Genomic DNA, 6,254 nt, shown 5'->3' with positions numbered 1-6,254 from the left:
GCCAGGGAAGATTCAACAATACTTACAAAAATACAGTCTACTCTGCTATTTATTTATATTATATTTGTAAACTCTGTCTGTCTGTCTGTCTGTCTGTCTGTCTGTCTGTCTGTCTGTCTGTCTGTCTGTCTGTCTGTCTGTCTGTCTGTCTGTCTGTCTGTCTGTCTGTCTGTCTGTCTGTCTGTCTGTCTGTCTGTCTGTGTGTACTTAGTCTGACTTTAGATTTTAAAGGGCCAAGGTTCCCATGGCAACTGATTAAAACCCTAATTAAAGCAGGAGGTTTAATTAATTAGCTGGTGTGTGTGTGTGTGTGTGTGTGTGTGTGTGTGTGTGTGTGTGTGTGTGTGTGTGTGTGTGTGTGTGTGTGTGTGTGTGTGTGTGTGTGTGTGTGTGTGTGTGTGTGTGTGTGCGTGTGTGTTCCAGAACCAAATGCAAGAGACTAGAGTTGAGTAGAAGCCAGAGCAGAGTGTCTTGTCTCTGGCTGGGTAGAGTCCACGGAAGAGGAGAGTAGGGTTAGAAAGAAAGAAAGAAAGAAAGAAAGAAAGAAAGAAAGAAAGAAAGAAAGAAAGAAAGAAAGAAAGAAAGAAAGAAAGAAAGAAAGAAAGAAAGAAAGAAAGAAAGTAATGCAGTCAATTTCAGCGCTGGACAGCTCTTAACACCAGAGTATAAATAGATTACCTATTTTAGAGGCTCCTTCAACAGTCTATAAAGTACACTCACACACACAGTGCAAAGCTCTACCCCCAGAGAATAGACGGAGGTATCTGATTAGCATCTCTGTTGTTTCACTTTATGATTTTTATTAGGATCCCCAACAGGCGACGCCAATGGTGACAGCTAGTCTTCCTGGGGTCTGACACATAACAAAAAAGACATTACATACAAAAATACTTCAGAATTGACATACATTAAAAAAATTAACATAGACATTACAGACTTATTTATAAACAAATATTTTAAAAACTACAACTAAAGTGTGTGTGTGTGTCTGTGTGTGTGTCTATCAGTTACACATACATGTCAGTACATACACATAGAAATTAGGTCACATGGGGGAGAGGTATTGTGCTGTGAGGAGTTGCTTTATTTGTTTTTTAAAATCAGGTTTGCTGTTCAGTTGACCTCTATGACAAAAAATAATTGATGCAGTAAATCTCTCCTCTGCTTTGAGCCAAAAGAGACCGACGTGGATATTGTTCACATTGAAGGGCATAACGTGCTGCTCTGTTCTTGGCCAGCTGCAGCTTTTCTAGGTCCTTCTTTGCAGCATTTGACCATCTCACCGGGCAATAGTGAAAATTAGATGAAACGAGGGCCTGCAGAACTTATGGTTGGCTGTGGTGTTAAAAATGCTGATCATCTCTTTATCACAGACATACCTCTCAACATCTTTACAACAATTGAATCAATATGCCTTGACCATGACAAATTATAGTCTAACTCTTTGTTAAGGGTTGCAGTGATTTCACTAGCTGTGGTTCCAGACAATATAATGTTGAATCATCAGCATATAAAAACCCACAGGTTTTGTTTAATGCCAATGGTAGGTCATTAGTAAAAATAGAAAACAGTAAAGGAACAAGACAGCTGCCTTGCGGAATACCACACTTTACATATTTTACATTAGAGAAGCTTCCATTAAAGAAGCACCTCTGTGTTCTATTGGATAGATAGCTCTCAACCCATGAAATGGTAGATGTAAAGCCATGACAATTTATTTAAGCCAATCATCAGTCATTTGTGTCAGTGCAGTACATGTTGAGTGCCCTTCTCATGTTGAGTGCTCTGTGACGTAGTAGAGTAGTGGCCAGAGTATTGTGAAATCCATTGTAAAATGTATTTTAATATTTAAAAATGTTATTATAATGTTGTCACGCCTGCCCTGGCACTTGAGGGCACCAGGCTGCACATCATTACGTGCATCAGCGCTCATTGGACTCACCTGGACTGCTTCACTTTGTTGATTGCCCCCTCTACATCTGTCTGTTCCTTAGTTTGTTCCTTTTGTCAGCATTATTGTCGTATTGTCGTTTTGTTTTCCCCTGTCCAGACGCTGTCCTGGTTTGTTTCATGTCCATGATTTATTAAATGTTCACTCCCTGTACCTGCTTCTCGTCTCCCAGCATCTGTTCCTTACAAATGTATACTACTGCCTTAATTTTTTCTGGACCCCAGGAAGAGTAGCTGCTGCCTTGGTATCAGCTAATGGGGATCAATAATAAATACAAATAAAAATAAGCATGCTGAAAGTCTGTTGTTAAATTGCTCACAGAGAAATAGCATTGTATCTGGTCAAACACATTTTTTCCCAAAAGTTTGCTAAGAGCCGGCAGCAGGGTGACTGATCGGCTGTTAAAACCAGTAAAGGGCACTTTGTTCTTAATTTGGGGGTCCTCCGTGGATTACAGTTTTTAGGACACTGAGTGTTTTTTTAATGGATTCTGTCTTACAATGTGCCCCTAACCACAGATTTTAGGACCTGATTACTGTGTACTCCAATCGTAATCTTAACCACCAGGGGGATAAATACATACAGTGCATTCGGAAAGTATTCAGACCTCTTGACTTTCCCCAAAATGTTTATACGTCACAGCCTTATTCTAAAATGTATTATATTGTGTTTTTTCCTAATCAATCTTCTACACACAATAGCCAATAATGATGATTAAAAAACAGTTTTTGTGAAATTTTTGCAAATGTATAAAAAAAATATGAAAGATAACATTTACATAAGTATTCAGACCCTTTACTCAGTACTTTGTTGACGCACCTTTGGCAGCAATTACAGCCTCGAGTCTTCTTGGGTATGACGCTACGAGCTTGGCACAGCTGCATTTGGGGAGTTTCTCCCATTCTTCTCTGCAGATCCTCTCAAGCTCTATCAGGTTGGATGGGGAGTGTCGCTGCACAGCTATTTTCTGGTCTCTCCTGAGATGTTCGATCGGGTTCAAGTCCGAGCTCTGGCTGGGCCACTCAAGGACATTCAGAGACCTGTCCCGAAGCCCCTCCTGTGTTGTCTTGGCTGTGTAATTAGGTTCACCTGTTGGAAGGTGCAGGTTTTCATCAAGGATCTCTCTGTACTTTGGTCCGTTCATATTTCCCTCAACCCTGACCAGTCTCCCAGCCCCTGCCACTGAAAAACATCCCCACAGCATGATGCTGCCACCACCATGCTTCACCGTAGGGATGGTGCCAGGTTTCTTCCAGATGTGACGCTTGGCATTCAGGCCAAAGAGTTCAATCTAGGTTTCATCAGACCAGAAAATCTTGTTTCTCATGGTCTGATCCTCCTTTAGGTGCCTTTTGGCAAACTCCAAATGGGCTGTCATGTGCCTTTTACTGAGGATTGGCTTCCGTCTGGCCACTCTACCATAAAGGCCTGATTGGTGGAGTGCTGCAGAGATGGTTGTCCTCCTGGAAGGTTCTCCCATCTACACTCTGGAGCTCTGTCAGAGTGAACATCAGGTACTTGGTCACCTCCCTGACCAAGGCCCTTCTCCCCCGATTGCTCAGTTTGGCCGGGCAGCCAGCTCTAGGAAGAGTCTTGGTGGTTCCAAACTTTTTCCATTTAAGAATGATGGAGGCCACTGTGTTGTTGGGGACCTTCAATGCTGTAGAAATGTTTTGGTACCCTTCCCCAGATCTCTGCCTCAACACAATCCTGTCTTGGAGCTCTACGGACAATTATTTTAACCTCATGGCTTGATTTTTGCTCTGACATGCAATGTCAACCATGGGACCTTATACAGACAGGTGTGTGCCTTTCCAAATCACGCCCAATCAATTGAATTTGCCAAAGGTGGACTCCAATCAAGTTGTAGAAACACCTCAAGGACGATCAATGGAAACAGGATGCACCTGAGCTCAATTTCGAGTCTCATAGCAAAGGGTCTGAACACTTGTGCAAATAACATATTTCTAAAAACCTGTTTTTGCTTTGTTATTATGGGGTATTGTGTGTAGATTGACAAGGGGAAAAAAGTATTTCATCAATTTCAGAAAAAGGCTGTAATGTAACAACATGTGGAAAAAGTCAAGGGGTCTGAATATTTTCCGAATGCACTGTATCTGGTCCTATACCATGTGTATGCGTACACGTGTGTGTGTGTGTGTGTGTGTGCGTGAATGTACGTGTGTGTGTTTCCATTGTTTGTGCATTATAGCTTTGTGGGAAAACTGTTATCATACACTAATGCACCTGAGAGCTCTGAAATCTATAGCCATCATCTAACACACACACACAAACAAACACACACACACACAAACAAACACACACATTGACATTACTGGAAGTGCCTCAGTCTCTCCCTCTCTCTCTCTGATAAACATCTACGAGAAAAGATTCCCCTTTTTTATCTCTGTCAGGAGAGAGAGATTGAGAGAGAGAGACATAGTGAGAGAGTGAGAGAGAGAGATTGAGAGAGACATATATAGATATATAGATATATATATAGATATATATATATAGAGAGAGAGAGCGAGAGAGATAGATAGATGTAAGTACTACTCCATTACCCGTAGGTAATTCACATTAATGTAAGCAGAGATCAATGTGAAATTGAACTGTAAATGGTTATAATGGTATGTAGGCCAGGCCTGCATGTATATGTTGTGATGTGCTGTTAGACCCACACTGTAAAATAAAACAGTCATTTATATGGTCATTTTGGGCATTATCAACAGTACAATACTGTGAAACATTAATCTGCAGCAAACTCTAAATGATGGTTCATAGTGGGAAAATGTTGTGGCCAGGGAAAGAATTGCTGTATTTCCATATTTTTGGAGCGCACATTTTTTTGGGAACACTAGTGGGTGCATGGTATTTTTGTTCTGGCTCAATAACATATTTTGAGGCGTGCCTTGTCAGAGGCTATGTTTGTTGCACCTGTTAGTGAGAGTGCTGTACCAATTGAATTGGTATGCGGTAGTAGTGCCCTATCAATTTAAAATGTATTGGGGACAGATTGGAGTGGCAGCAAGTCTTAAACCACTCATGGTTGAGCATTCTGCCATGTCATGTTGGTCTGTTTAGACTTTTAGTTGGAAGCCTTTGTTAATAAGGCCTCTAGAAGTGTAAGTAATAAAAATCACCATATATTCATTGACATGCTGTAACCTGCTTGCGCCAATTACATGTAATTACAATAAAATACTGTGAATTAGAAACCCCATCTCCCCTCAATGAATTTAATTAATTCACTCATTCATTACGGTTACAGTAGCATTTACTTTGTTACTGTATAATACAGTCAATTCTACGGTATTGTACTGTGTCATTCAACAGTTCTTGCTTTGATTCTGTATTTAGATTACAGTAGGTGTACTGCTATATGAAAAACAGTAACTTACTTGCCAATGAGCTGCTTTGAAGTTACTGTGAAAATCATGGCAACCCCTTTAAGCGCAGGGTGGTGGCTCTCCTCCAGGGGATCGCTCCGGAAAAGAGCGCATTCAGGCCTCAGCCTACCATGGGGTAGCATTGATCTATGTTGGCTATTATGGCCAATCTTTCTCCATGTATTCCTGCACATTATTGTTCGAGCCCAATTCCACTTTTTATTATGAACTAGTGTGTGTGTGTGTGTGTGTCTGTGTGTGTGTGTGTGTGTGTGTATAACCGGTCTATACAGTAGATTTTGTGTATACAGTACAGTAGAACAGCAGAAGATAAGTCAGTCTACCGAGGTGTGCAAGGATGCTGCAAGGATGCCGGCTGGCGCGGGTCGCCATGGTAACTAAAACACCGGTTCTCTAGAAATCCGTTGTCGGTGCTTAAGGGCATGAGCAGAGATGAATAAAGTAATGAGATGATGAATTATTGTCGGTAAAGCGGAAGGCCAGGGTAGGGTACTTTACATCTGTGCATGTGAAGATACAGTTGATAGCCCACTAGGCCTACAGGTTAGGTAACCTAACATCTGCGTGGTGTCATCTGTCAATAGCCCTCGATTGAGGAATAATTCAAAACGAAGAATATTTGGTCACTTTTACAGACCTACCCGTTTTTACGTATAAACCCTTATTTACAAATAGCCCAATGGACATCGATTACATTTACATTGAATGCAGGATCCACCGCTCTAGTACTAAACTGTTTCTTAGCGAAGGAACCTACCCTGTAGCCCTACAGGCCTACTCTGGTTTCCTTTAGGCCTGTGTAATAACAAACAGATATGGCAAATCAGTTGACTTGATTAGAGCGCCAAATGCGCGCGCCCGGTCAAATAGAATTAAGCATGGCACTAAATCCA

This window comes from Salmo trutta, chromosome 6 (assembly GCF_901001165.1).
Source record: "Salmo trutta chromosome 6, fSalTru1.1, whole genome shotgun sequence".
NCBI classification, from domain to species: Eukaryota; Metazoa; Chordata; class Actinopteri; order Salmoniformes; family Salmonidae; genus Salmo; species Salmo trutta.
The sequence above is the reverse complement of the archived record's forward strand: the minus strand, read 5'-3'. Positions refer to the sequence as shown.